The sequence below is a fragment of the Molothrus ater genome, chromosome 12 (genome assembly GCF_012460135.2).
Source record: "Molothrus ater isolate BHLD 08-10-18 breed brown headed cowbird chromosome 12, BPBGC_Mater_1.1, whole genome shotgun sequence".
Classification (NCBI taxonomy): domain Eukaryota; kingdom Metazoa; phylum Chordata; class Aves; order Passeriformes; family Icteridae; genus Molothrus; species Molothrus ater.
The window spans coordinates 7,391,283-7,406,485 of record NC_050489.2 but is presented as its reverse complement, the minus strand read 5'-3'; positions in this window follow the sequence as shown (position 1 = coordinate 7,406,485).

Here is a 15,203-nt window from a genome sequence, read left to right as displayed (position 1 = left end):
GAGACAGGTTCTTTAATGTACTGGTTATTGCTTTCAAATGACTCTTAATTGCCTAAATTAATAATGAATTTTTTTTCCTTTGGTTCTTGTAAGGGACAAATGAATTTGAATCACTCTCTAAAGAATTAGATCACTGGACATCTTCTGATTACTCTTTATATTCATGATGAAATTTAAAGAAAAAAAAAAGAACAGCAAGGTCACCTTCAGAGTGTTTTCTGTTTGTGAGAAAGCCAAAGGAAAGTGACACAAACTCCTCTTAACCATTCTTAGGAAAGAATAGAGACTGAGAGAACAGAGGAACTTATGTCAGCTCTGAATGGCACAAGTGTCTGCAAAGTACCTTCTGTCTTGCTTAATGAAAAATATCTTTTTATTCACCCTAAAATATTGGTGTAATAACACTATTGTAAAAACTGAGGCCAATACCAAAAATCACTGACCTGATCTGAAAACAGAGGAAAGGCTAAGCCTGTTTTGTGAGATCTATTTATATATTTTAGGAATGTTCAAATATAAAATTTTCCCATGTTTTTATTTTTTTTTCATCTCTGCAAACTTTATCCACTAATATGAAAGTCTGCGTTATGGGATGGGTTTTCTGTACTCCATCTGGCAGCTCAGAAGAGAGACAGAAAATTAGTCAGGAACTTTATTAATCACTTGGGAATCAGCGAGTATGTAATTAGCCCAGAACAGCTTTTTAAAGTGTTGCCTATAAGGTATGGTAAATCAATTCCAGCTCAATAAATCAGGCTTGTTTGCAAACTTCAACTTCCAAAAATAGCACATTCAGAATGCTGATAAACCAGCAACTTGATAAAAAGCTTTTTTTTTCTGCTAGGTAGCAGTGACTGGGCCCTTAGTGGCAGCAGTCAAATTAAAAGGGAAATGTGGGAAATGAAAAGAGGGAGAAATTGCATTTTGGGCAGCCTCAGGTGCCGCTGTGAGGGGAGGGGACATTCAGGGCTGTGTTTGTGACTTGGCTCTCATGGCACACAGAGGATGTGCCTCTTCAGACAGTGCCTGCCAGTGATGGAAAAACCTGAAATTATCTCCTGCCCTGTTTAATTATGGCTAGGGGAGTAATTGCAGTGAAACAAATGGAGCAGGGGGGGCCAAGTAAATACCTGCAGTCATTCCATGGGATGGTTTATTTGAGGGTTTCCCCTCTATTGCATTATGGCTGCTACTTTAATATTAATGTTAAATACTATTCTTGAACAAACCAGATGTACCTTTAATTATTAATTCAAGGAAAATTAACTAAGGTGGAGTGAGTAGAATCTGGTGGCCTGTTTCTTAAAATTTCCTGGGTAAAGAAGCTTAAAATGGGTCTAAGTTGCTTTTTTTGTTTCTTCAGTTTGGTTTGGTTTTTTTAATATAAATGTATAGTATACTAGGAAAGTGATGGCTGCATTCTGAGTTTATTGTTTTGAGGGGAATTCAGCTTCATTTTGTGTAGGATTTTCCCTGGAAGAATGCATGAGTTGATATTTTAATGCTAATGTTCTTCTCATAATGTCTTCTCTGTTTTGTTTTTTAAAGCCTGGCTGGCAGTTTCAGCAATCCCAATGCAGTGTATTTTCATGAGACAGGGATGCAGGGGTTTGGTCTGTAGACTTATGATGTCCTGTTAGGAGCCATTTACCAGCCCTACTTTACACTGATCCATGGCTGGAATACTGCATGGAATTATGGCAAACAGCTGCTGTGCAAGTGCTCAGGGTGCTCCAGCTTTGCAGCCAAGAGAAGCTTGCATTTTGCAAAGACGTAGAGAATTTATTAATCAAAAAAGGAATATCACAAGATTGTTATGGATAAAGTAGATAGTTGTCCTTTTAATTGCTTAAATTTTAGCATGGTGGATTTCAGGCTGTCTTGAAATGCCTGCATAACTGGAGGTGAAAATTCTCTGCTAGCATGGCAGAGTATTTATCACAGCTCCTCCCACAACTTTCTCTCTTAATGTTTGGGATTTCTACAAGTAGAAGAGAAATCTTAAAGATGACACAAATATTTGGATATGGCTGGGTCTTCAGAGGGCTTTCAGTGCTGTGCATGAATTTTCATGCTTTTAATGTACATGTGTGTACTGGGCTCTTTCTATGCAAGCCATGAGATGATGAAAAAGTTTTATTATGCATAGAAGGAAACTTCTAGGAAACAGCTGAAATTTTTGTGTCACTGTCCTGTAAAACTGAGGAGGTTGACAAGTATTGCATGTTGCAGTAACTGGCATAGCACAGTAGATCAGAGATAATTTCTGTTCTCTTCTTCCTATTATTTGGACTCATTGGACCACAGTTCAAATGGCTGTGATTGGAGAGTGGAGAGCCCAAAGTGGCAATTTTTCTCTGATCCTTCCCAAATCTGAATTCATTTTAGTATGTGGAGAGACATTTCCCAGAGCGAGATTTTTGATATGCTGTAGAAGATTAATCTCACTTTCAAGAGAAATGTGTGTCTGTTATCTTAAAGAAACATGCTGCCACAGCTGGGACTTTGTAGTACCTCGGTTTGCTTAGTGTTGCTTTCATAATTAAGACCTGATAATTTGTTGCATATTGATAGTAGGGGTGGACCCTGAAAAAGGCTTTTGCAGTTCCCTGCAGTTCTGAATCCCAGAATGGTTTGAGTTGGAAGGGATCTTAAATCCCATCCAGCCCCAAGGGCAGGGACACCTTCCACTGTCCCAGGCTGCTCCAAGCCCTGTCCAGCCTGGCCTTGGGCACTGCCAGGGATCCAGGGGCAGCCCCAGCTGCTCTGGGCACCTGTGCCAGGCCTGCCCACGCTCACAGGGAAGAATTTCTTCCTAAAATCTGTACCCACTATCACCTCCTGTCCCACCAGTGGGTCCTCACAGGAAAATGTTCATCTTCTACTGTTGCAAAAGCAGCAGAGAGCAGTGGGAAGCTGCTTGGTGTGGAGTGCTGGAGCTGGACTCTCAGAACACAGGTGTAATTTTATACTGCTCAGGAGGCAGCAGAGAGTTCAGAGAACTTAATTGCTTTTCATGTGTTTGGCAATTCTTTATAAACAGAGATCAGATCACCAGCAACTATAGCATGATGTGTTAGAGATCCCTTCATATAAAAGTTAGGTTGTGCAACAATTTAACTGGGAACTTTTGGGTCCAAAAGATATTCACAATCTAAAGAACACATTAAAGAAACCTTCAGATATTGTGCTCGTGTACATCTGGCTTGACTTGTTAGTTCCCTGAATGTCTGTCAGAAAAATAACACCTGCTGAAATGATCAGGGGGATCTCAGGGAGAAAAAAAAAGTCTGAAGACCTCTAAAGGCTGTTCTCTGTACTCCTGTAGACTGTACAATCACACTAAGGTTGACAGTAACTGTTTCTGCATCTTTCTGTGCATGTCACTTGCAGAAATGACAATTTGCCAGGAGCTCTGGGATTGATTTGACTCAGTAACAGTTTGGGATCAAGACCTGAACTGCAAAACAGTGAATCTTTTACTTTTTTAAAAAATAGCTATGGTAGAAGGGATTTTTTTTTTTATTATTACATTTAAAAAGCAACAGCATACAGGCAGCATCCACAAAGCCTCTACTCGGGGATCTTTCCTTTTTAACAAGTGTTCTTCAAAATTACAATAATTGACACATCCATTGATTTTAACAGTCTTTTCAGCATTCTACAATATTGCAGAAATCCCGAAAGGATACTGGAAAGATTTATTTAGGAAGATGATTTTCAGCAGCTCTGTTGGAGAGGGAGGTGATTTTCCACACACACATTTTGCCCTGTTTTGCTGCAATTGCTCTGGACTGCATGAACTTGTGGCATGGCTGGAAAGGACATTCCAGGTGAATGTGAAGAAACCCTTCTGGCATCTGTGACCCACTATCCTCTACTCATCTCTGCAACTCTGAGCAATTTAGCAAGCAGCCCCAAGGCTTCAAACATTAGTTAGTGGCTCAAAACTGGAAAGATTTGAAGTGGGACAATAATTTTCAGGCAAATGTTTGGGATGTTTCTACATATTGCCATCTTTCTTTGTTTTCTTATGACATTGTCTGTCCTGTGATGTGTGTTTGGTGTTGTTATAAACTTAGGACAATTAACTGCTTTTGTTATCTTGTAAGATGCAAAGCAAACCAGCTGCTGTTAGAAGGAAACACTGGACTTGCTGCAGCAGGGCCCTGCCAGCTCTGTTGAGCACATTGCAGGTTCTGCAGTTTGTGGAAAGCACCCAATAATCACAAACCATTTTGTGCTTCATTACCAGTTAGAGACCATTTCTGAAGGGATGTGTGCAATGTACAATATTCTCTCAGAAGCCTATTAAAAAAAAAAGAAATCTGATTAAAACAGTACCAGAGCAAGCCCTGGGATGTTCTGTTCTAACCTGAAATCTCGTCAGACTATAGCAAGTTGAAGGCAGGGCAAATTTTATGCTTCAGCAACTTGTAAGGGTCTCTTTGACATTTTCAACCATAAATAATTAGTTCATGGTGATGATACTTCAGCTTCTCTTGCAGCACAGTATTTTGAAGCAGAACAATCTGCTGGATGCAGATAAGCATTTACTGAAAGTCATTATAAGGTAATAGGAAATTGTTCAGAGACCTCCACTAAAGCTGAAGTTGAATAATCCCAGGAGCAAAACCTACATACTAACAGCCCAATTACACTCTCAGCTTACAATTAATTACTATTTAATAATTTATAACTAAGAAAGATTATATGGCAGTGTGTTTCACTGCTGGCTTACAGATCTGAAGTAAACTGGGTATAAATTGGGGAGAATGTTGTTTTTCCAAACAGCCATGGCAAGTGGCATTATCTTCTGCTCAGTTTGGAAGCCTGTTTGCTTGGGTTATTTAGGTTTATTTAAGTAGTGACAAATGCAATAAATGTTACTGATATTTTTATTTCTGCTGGCACAAGACAAGAACTGTTGATAAGGTTATTTGTGTAGGCTGTTTGCTGGTTAAACACCAGTGTTGCTGTTTTTCCTGTTTTAAAATGGAAGTGATTGTGGTCATGGAGCAAATGGACTTGTCCACTGGACTGCAGTGAGTTATACAAAAGGAAGCAGAAAGCTTTCCTGGCAAAAAGTAGGTGATGTAAAGATGAAAAGCTTCATCTGTTGCTTAGGAGAAAATGATGCCTTCAAAAGGAGGGGAGACATGAAATGAATTTAATACTAGGAATAAAAATATATGGAAAAGGGATCTAAGTGAGATCTGGGCAAATAGACAAATTTGAATAAAAAACAAAGCACTTTTAAATCTGTGTGCATAATGTAAAATAGTAGAAATAGTTGACAGAACTTAAGGCTCATATTAAAAAAAATCCTATATTAAAAATACAGAAGAAAAGCATTAGAGAAATGTCTGTGTTTCCCCTCATATTGAACTATGGGGGACTTAACAGAAATACTTGTAAAATAGAAAAATTACCAAGTTGAAGACAAGTATTTGTAGTGTTCAATTTAGAAGTTATGATTATTTGTTATTATTATACATTCTTCTCCAGCCTGTCTAAAGCCAGTAGAAAAAGGTGAACATTCATAGGATGTTTTGGATAATCCAAACAACACTGAGGAATTAGGTTGATGTTGAAACAGGTCAAGTGCTACTTTTAAAATGTTAACAACTAATGATCTGTTTGTGAGCATTTCATTAATGTAGGTTGAATTCTAAAGTTTTCTTTATTGCTGTATTAGACAATTACCAGCTAAAATTTCACTATGATATTAATGTTACTTTTAAGATGATATATTTACAGGCATTATTACAAACCATGAAGGCAGCTGAGATAATAATTTGTAGAAATTATTAGAATTGATTAATCATAATTTCTTTTCCTCCCTGTAATTTTTCTTATTAAAAACCCAAGGTTTCCTTTTAATGACCAGTTTTTTTTGGCCCACCAAAGTATAAACACAAAAGACAACATATGAATGCTCAATATTACTCTATTAACCTTCTAGAGCTGCTGTTCACCAGGTCCAAGATTATATTAGCAAAGTTCCTTACAGACTAATGCTGTTTTGTGTAATACCCTCTCTAACATATCCTTAATTTATGGCATTAATCATCAATGACAAAAATTTTAACCTTTTATGGCCTCCCTAAAATGAATGAAAATTAAGCTTCACAGCATGTCAAATTACTGTCATTGATGGCCAGCCTGCCAAACAAATGACTGTGACTTTTTGTTCCTTTAGTGAGGTAAGTTCTGTAAAAATTAGGAAAGTCATATATTTCCTACCTTAATCTATGGTAAATTCTTCAAATGGATTTCTCCATGGGAATTAAATGCTGGAATTTTCAATCCCATCTCTGAAGTAAAACCTTGTTTGTTGTTTTTGCTCTCCAAAGAGATGCTCTTAAATAGTGTGTCTCAAAACTGAGTTACTTAATTTACTTACATTACTTTAAAGGACAAAATGAAATTGATTTAGTAAAATAAAATTCCTTTTCATTTTCATGTCCGACTAGATTTATTAGCAGGCTCTCTGGATGTGATTATAATTATCCCAATGTCATAAATGTTTTGTTGTGGTTTCTGCAATGCTGTTATTAAGGACCTTACAAAAAAAAGTTCACTCCTTTTACATAAAAGTGGCCTATCCTTCACTGGGGAGGGGGATATTTCAGACACTCCTTCACTATTTACAATAACAAAATTGAGAAATGTGTATGTGGAAAGTGGTGGAGATAATCATCTATATATTAGAAATACACTCATAAAGATGAGTTTTCCTGGAGGGGCAGAGTTATTTAAAAGACATAGGCTGTGTCCTGGAAGGTGAACAAATGACAAGCCCCTCTGCTTTTCTGCAAATAAAAATGAAATAGGTGAATGTGGAACTGATATTGCCTCACTTTGAAATCTCTCTGTAGGTTTAGCTTAGGCTGGCAGCAGGTGTGGAGCTCTAATGAGAGTATTTATTAGAATGCTATTTTCTGAAAAAAACACACCATATAATGGATACTCCTGTAGCTGGGTATTTAGCCCTTGCAGTAATTGTAATTTCAGTGTGTTCCCCTTTTTGGAATTGCCCTCTGTAGACTTCTGGGGGATCCTGAGAAAGAAAAGTGTCTTGGTAGCTAACTCTGGGCATATTTCTTGGTGCATGACTCTGTAGGATAACCTCGAAATAGCTGAGCAATTTTCCTCAGGTATGAGACTGAATTTTAGTGTCTTTTTGAAGTTCATGTCTGTGCTTCCACCACTCTTAAGCCTTTGTACACTAACATTGTGTGTAGGTTGAGTGGGAAAGGCTGGAAGGAAACTTTTAATGTTCAATGTGTCTGCTGTGAGTGAACACATGGAAAGTAATTTAGCCTCTTGAAAGAAGCAGAGCTATTTTCTGCAGGAAAGGGCTGTGGAATCCAGCAGTTGACAAATGGGATGCTGTGCTTAGTTGATTCTTCCACCCCCACCCTGCCCCCCCTCAAATGCTGATTTACCAATCTTTGCCCAGTTCAGCTTTGCCATTGGATTTTCCCTGTCCATCTTGCTTGCAACGTGCTCTGTAATTTGTTCATAGTGCTTCAGGATTAATGCCTTGGGGCCCATGGAATCCTCTGAAATAAAACAGTGCCAGGAAAACAAAGTATGGGAACTTCTTTTCCATAATAAATTTGCGATCAGTAAAAATGTTCTATTTCTCACTGTAGCTGAGTTGGTGAATTAACTGCATGTAAAGGTCATTCCCACCAAACGCTGAATGTATGGAGTGCATTTATTCTTTGACAGAAGCAAGGTCACCTGCTCCATATGTTTGCTTTCATTGTTAATAATGTACACATTTCTCCTGAACTTTAAGCTGAATTAATGTAATCATGTGTGGCAGGTGGTTTTCTGAGTGATAGGCAAGTGTTTAGGGAGTAGGTTTTTAATAAAATGAAGGCTCATATATGAGTTGAAAATTGCAGCCTGGTAAGTAGGTTTATGCTGGTGAGGAGAGCTCACAAAACAAGTCAGCTGAGGGAACAAATTAATAATTAAGGTATTGAGATGTGAGAATATATTAAAAAATAGTTTAGGGCCCTGGAGGAAATGGGAACAGCTATTTTGGGTTTGTCTTGTTTTTCTAAAGGGAGAATAATTCACAAGTGGAGGTCAGCTATTATTAGAGGAAATGCACAACAAACCTGGTTGGCTTTTTAACTTTTCAGTGTCACTCCTTAAGGACACGGGATGGGGTTTGCAAGTACTTTATTATTCCTGAAATAAATCCAACATGTTAAATTAGAAAACTTATGCAACTAATTATATCCTACCAGTATAAACAGTATCAAAGACCAGTATTTTTTTTAATACATCTGCTACTGAAATTATTTGGGGTCTGAAAAACCACCTTACTCCAGAAAGTGTCAGCAAGCTGTGGTGTTAGATCTGGCTAAAAAATGTTTAGGCATCCAAAGTAACCTAATTGAGAACAAAAAGCAATACACAGTTTTTTCCAAAGCCTGGTGATACATACAATTAAACACAAGATGGAAGTAATTCCACCATGATTTACCTTGCCTAGCTTCAGTGGTGGTGCCATAAGTTGCCAGTATATTCTGCCAGCTTTTATCCTCCTGGGAAGAGCAAAATGTTTCCTGATTTTCACATTTCCTTCAGCTCTCAATAACAGGCTAGAAAGTCTCATGGGTTTTTTGTTCATTCCACACAAACTTCTCTAAGGAGAAGAAGAATTGCCCTATGTATATTCATAAGAAATCAATTCATATTTTCAGTATTAATCAACAATTTCCCATTTAGAGGATGAGAAATACAATATTTGCCAGCTGTTGTGTGTGCTGATGGATGTGATTTGCCAATGGCTGGCTGGAGAAAGGGCTGTGTTACATGGGCACAGAGATGTTTGCTGTACTCTGTGTAAGTGAGCATGACAACTTTCATAAACACAGCAGAGGAACACAGCAGCATATCTGACAAAAATGTCCTGGATAGATACAGCAGTTCCACAGAGAGCCTGGTGCTCTTCATTTGACAGTCTGGAGGCCACTTCAGGATAATTAATGAAGAAGAAAAAATTCACACATGTGTTACAGTAGCTCAGATATGAAGAGGAGATTGCTGGTTTATTTGAAGTATCCCAATACTTGAGATGTTGGCCACTTCTTTTCCAAGGGAAAGTTTACCGTGGCAATTTATTTCTATTTTTGATTCACAGTTGTGTAGTACATCCTAGTTTTGGAGGGGGAAGAAAATGTCAATTATCTGCTGGCTCTGGTTTAGCTGTGGAGATGAGATACAGATTTCATCATCTGACACAAGTTTGGCTGTATAAATATTTGTGTATATTTCTATATGATTACATATTTCAGTGGTAGTTCTAAGGCTTGGAATATCAATGGTGTGTCTTGTAGTCATGCAGTGATGACAGCACATTTTGTTTTTATAGCATAGGCTGATATTTTATTTATGTTTTATGCACAATAATGTAGCCAACATAATTAGACAGTAATTTGTGACTTCCAATGTAAACATTTTAGGAGCTATGTAGTCAGAAGAGATTGCTAATTAGAGAGCTGTTAGCTAAACATATATAATTGGGAACAGACTGACAGGCTATTGCAAACAGCAGGCTATTTATAACTCCATGCTGTTCTTAAATTATATTTTGTTTAATGGACTTTGGGCAGTGCATAAAAGGAGAGTTTTGTGACTTGATCTGCACTTTAATTTCTTTAAATAAAATGAAACCTTGCAAATGTGAATGCCACACAGGCTAGCTGTGATAATTAAAAGCTATTATTAACTAGATGACTTTCTGGCTGAGCCATTTTCTAATTTCTTTAGGAGTGTGGACTCCCTGAAGAGAGTTATAAATTCAAGTATTACTTAATTATGCTTTTAACAATAAAGGGCACTTTAATCAGCAACCTCTCAAAAACCCTTCTCCTGTAGTCATTTATTCAAACAATGAAAAAGTCAAGAGACACTTATGTTATAAAGTCTTCTAAAAGTACAATGTACCTATTCACAGGCCCTAATTTATATCAGTTCCTATTGATGCTTACCCTCCAATATCAAAAGAAAAGTATTATTTTAAGTGCTTTTGGCTAGCAGCAATGCTTTTACTATAAAGATTTTTGTCCTTTTTAAAGAAAAACTCAGAAGCTATCTGGGCACTGTGGCCATGCTCATGGATCCACTAAAGGATGTGTTATGTTTCAGAAGCAAGGAAAACTAAATATACCCTGGACACAATTTTAACACTGAATGGGAGGTTTTTACCTTGAATTTTGAGGGAGAAATGGGATAGTTTCTCTTTAGGACAGCTGTTTTTGGAGGCTGGAGAAGGACTGGGGGGGCTGTGAGCTGGTGCTGGTGTTTGGGATTTGCCCCTGGGGCAGGCTCAGCTCAGGCAGCAGCAGAAAGACACTGGGGGAGGTGAACCTGAACTGGTCTTTAAATATTGGAAAGAATTGTCCATGCACAGAGGAAAAAATCCACTGGAACAGGGATATGAGTACTCTGCAAGACCCAAGGGAAGAGAGAATTCCTGCTCCACAGCCACCAAGGCAGTGCTGCTGCAGGAGTGAACTGAAACCACCATTGACACAATAGCTCTGACCAAACGAGGTCAAGAGAAAAGAATATTATCTTTAGTTTTTACATCTTTTGCTTCTATGAGTAAACATGCTCTGCAGACGTGGAAAATAAAATTAATATGAAATTAAGACTTAATGATGAAACAGAGTAGATTTCATTCAATTAAAATTGCTTTTTATTTGGGTGAGTTTCTTTCAAAAGTCAAATAAATCATGGTAAAGTCATATTTATTGTAATTGCTGGTCCCATGGCATGTGAAGTACAGCTGTGTTGGTGCCCACAGTGAGACATGAACCATCCTGATGTAGCACCAGGGGCAGAACCAGCAGAATGAAGGCCCAGGGCTGCCAGGTGTCTCAGAGCCTTGGTGTGATGTGACCACAGCACTGAGAGGGCTGTGCATGCACAGTGTGAGGAGCATGACACAGCCCTTGTGGCAATGTCACCTCTGCCAGCAGCTGCCAAGACTATTTATGTGTGAGGTGAAACTGTAAAGAGCAGCATTCCTCTAACTTTGGCTTTTCTGACAGAAGAGAGCTCCTTCCAGTAAAATGTAAACCCCAGAGAGGTTTGTTTGCATTTAAGTGTGGTTTGGCTAAAACTGAAGGCTGAATCTATCAAATTAATGTTATATTTTAAGGATTCTGAAACTAAAGATGAACTTGTATCTCACACCCAGAGAACATGCAAAGATCAGATGTAGAGCTTTGTTCAGTCCCTGCTAAGGCTGGGGCCAAGCTGATAAAGTTGTAGTTAGGCACAGAGACCTCCCAAACCACAGCAGAATGAAAAACACTTAAAGCTCCCTGTTTGTTGTGTGATGAAACTGCAGGGAGCATAAAAATGCTGCATTGAGGTCAATCAAGGGGTGCCTTGAGGTTTTTGGGAGTCCTGGGTCCCACGTCACTGTGAGGTCTCACCACAGTAACTGTGCAGGGTCAAAAATCCCAGATGATCTCCAAGGAGATTCCCTTATCAGAAAGATTCTCTGAATTTGTGATTCTATGAAAAAATGAGTGGTAAATTTATGAGGCTGCTTTTATCAAGCTGCATACTGATGTTAAATTTCAATCTACAGTGCATGAATGGGAAATGGGGAAAGGCTGAGGAGGTCTTGTAACTCTTTATTGAAAATAGTCTCTTGCATTTGTTAAGTTGCTTTCTGCCTTTTGGATACCTGAAGTCATTTTGACCATAACTGTAGCTTTCCTCACTGAAGTTACAGAGATTTCTGAAAGTAACTTTTGAGTACAAAGTGTTCTAATACTGAATAAGTGGCTTCCAATTAAAAATCTAGGTAAAGGAAATAAGGGGGAAAGTTGACTCTCCTTCTTGTCTGTTTTGACAATTTATTTTCTCTTTGATGGTCTCAATTCTTGTTGAAGGCCTGTGGATTATTTGAGGTTTGCTTATTTCTGTGGCTTATCCAAAGGTTTGGTGATTCATTTGAAGGTATCTTGTTTCTTTTTAATTAAAGGTATCTCTATTTTTTGATTAAAACCCACTTTGGACATGATAGTTTCTAATTTGCCATTTGTAATTAAGTAAGTTTTAATGTGCTAACAACAAACACTATGGGTAAATTATGAACAGAATTGTTTTTAAAGGCAATTTCCATTTCTTAGACTGTGTTAGTGTTCTGACATTTCTGGGCTTCATTGCATTACATTTCTGTAAACCTTATTAACTTTTTCACAAGCAATTAATTATGAAAGCAGTGCAAGTAATAAGACTTGGCTTTCAATTCATGGTTGGACTCTTATGTAAAAAGGCAAATCAGCAAATGCTGATTAAAGTTTTTCCTGTGGTTGGGATGTTCATAAGGCTCTCTCTGGTGTATAATGAGAGCTGGGCCATTATTGCAGCCTTTAATAAAACTTCTGAGGATGCAACTCCATGGGCTCAGCAGCACAGGTGAGCAGATGGCAGATGAAGAAATGCTCTCAGAATTCTGATTTTCCTTGGTCTCAGGGTAAAGCCACATTGAGGGACAAGCAAAAGGCAGCAAGCAGGAATTGCTCTGAGCAGTTTTCTGCTGTGTGAAATACAGAATTCCTGTTGTAAATGAGGATGCACACAGTTTTCAAATGAGGATTGTCTCAAGTTCCTGAGAGGGCTGTTCTGGGGTCACTGGGTATGGCTCCTAAACTGAGACATTTCCACAGAGCCTCCTGCAAAACCTCAGCTTCAAGAACTTGAATTTCTGATGGGAAAATGATCTCCCCTCTTTAAAAGTGGATCCAAATGGGCCCATTTGAATTAGGAAGGCACTTCTGGCCATCTGAGTGATGACTGGATTATTAAAAAAAATACAAAAATCCCAAATCCAATTCTGCATCTGCACAAGGATATGATGAAGGGAAGGGCTGTGATTGCTAATGAAGGGGCAGCTTTGCCACGTGGCTCTGGAGTCAGCTGGCAACATCTGTTCTCTCTTCAGATACTGATTTCTTCTTTTGGATCACCTGTCTTCATTCTTGATTTTTGGTACATGATTTATCTTCATCTCTCCATCAACATTTCCCTCTTCACCCATTAAACATAATTTTGTATTCTTGGAATTCTACCTGAGATCGCCTATTAAGCATTGTAATTAGTCATGAGTTCATTAATAAATCTGAACAAGCCAATTATGATGCATCTCTGAAACAGTGATTAGGTCTAGAAATGCAGCTATTAGAAAAAAATTGTATGAATTGTACAGATTTTTTTTTGGTTGTTGTTTTATGTGTTTATTTCTATTATTGGAAAAGGGTTTAGTTTATTTTTAGTTGCAGCCTCATTATTTTGAGCCTGCTCCAGGTGGACTCAGGAGAATTTCTGTCAGGTATCTTTGTTGCTTGCTTATTATTGCATTTGTACATGCTGGAAGAGCTGAAGTGACCAATTGTACCAAAAACTTAGCTGTTGACATCTATTTAAAAAATGCAGATCACTTTTCTTATTCTGAAAATCTTTTAAAAATAGAAATTATTTATTTCAGTCAACAGAAACGGCTCAATTGTTGTCAGTCCTTTTATTTTTCAGCTGTTGGGAAAAGTTAAGTGTTTGCAGGTTCTTTGAAATAGATTTTAGCAAATATTGCAAACAATATGTGAAATTATAAATTTTGGTAAACAGGAATTTGTCTCAAGACATTTCTAATATCTGTGTGCTATTTCATAAAATTTATCCAGGAATAATTTTTAGTCAGGAAGGCACCCTCTCTGTTTGTAATGGCTCAATGTACATAAAGTTTGTAGGTTTGGCTTAAGAACCATCAGAAATATGCAAAAAATTGTAGGATAAATACAATTTTATTTTCTTCAAACACCAAGCAACCAAAGGCTCAACTAAGGAGTTTCTTGACTTATTAAGGGACTTGTGTTTATAACTAAGGAATCTCTGTGTGTAGTTTGATGCCAGAAGAGCCTGATACTGGGAGACCTTAGAGCAATTCTGTACTTTATAATTCATGAAAGCAGGAGAAGATCACAGTCTGGGAAAGATTTGTATTTATTTGGGAGGATAATGAGATTGATTCCTGTGGAGGGCAGAAGTCACAGGCTCAGAGCAGCTCTTGGAGCACAACATGTCAGCAGGTGCCCCCAAAATTCTGCCCAGTGAACTCCCACACCCTGGAAATCTCCAGATGTTTGCATGGCCCAGTCTTCAGGAGCTGGGGTTTTGTGCTCTTACTCTCATTTGTACTTTGCAGTTGCTGCTGAGATCTGGCAGTTTTTGCTAAACAGTGATTTGAGGGGCTTGCATGTGAGACCTCCAGCAGAATATTGGAGCTGGGAGTAGCCAAGGGGGGTGTGGGGTAGGGGCTTCTGAAATAAAATCAAAAAACAGCTGAGTAAAACAACAATTATGCAAAAGGAGGTGATAGTCGATACAATTTTTACATGGAGGACCTAAGTATGTTCATTTGACGTTTTTAAAACAGCAGAAGAAGTTGTTGAGGAGTTTTTGACAAATGTGCATAGATGAGGTACTGATCAATCAGGCATGCAAGGAAATTTTGGAACAATAATGGTGTTAGAACTTGCCATTATTTTATTCTGTCCATAAACAGGCTACAGGGACATTGCAAAATGACTGTATTTTCTAAAAATGTTAGTAATTAAGGTTAGAAGGGGAGTATTCTGTGGTTTGTGGAAGGACTTTTTTTGCCTCCTCTGCTCCTCATAGACTTTGTGGTTTTTGGGAGTTAAGAAATTAAATAATAAATTAGTTGTAATAATATTAATTTAATTTAGCAGAATAGAAATATTTTTATTGGCCAGAATGGGAATTCCATAGACATGGTCAAGAGTTTGTTTCAAAAATAATTCTTAATCCTCAAAATATTATCAAACATGAAAAAACAATTTTGAAGGGTTGTGTCTATCTTTTTCTCTAATTTCAAAAGATTTTTATAGATATATATATATATAGCTAATTCTCTTTATTAGCAACTAAATATATATTTGTATTTTGTTCAGTTTTTAGTGGAAGTGAGGGGATAGAACTGTGATGTAAACCACAGTTTGATTCAAGCAAATAGATCTGATTTCAAAATTACCCGAGGATTTCAAATAATGCAGCAGAGTAACTCATGGGATTTGCTGTTACTTCCAGCCCCTCTCTTCCAGCTTGAGACAAATTTGTTCTTGGATTTTGTCTTG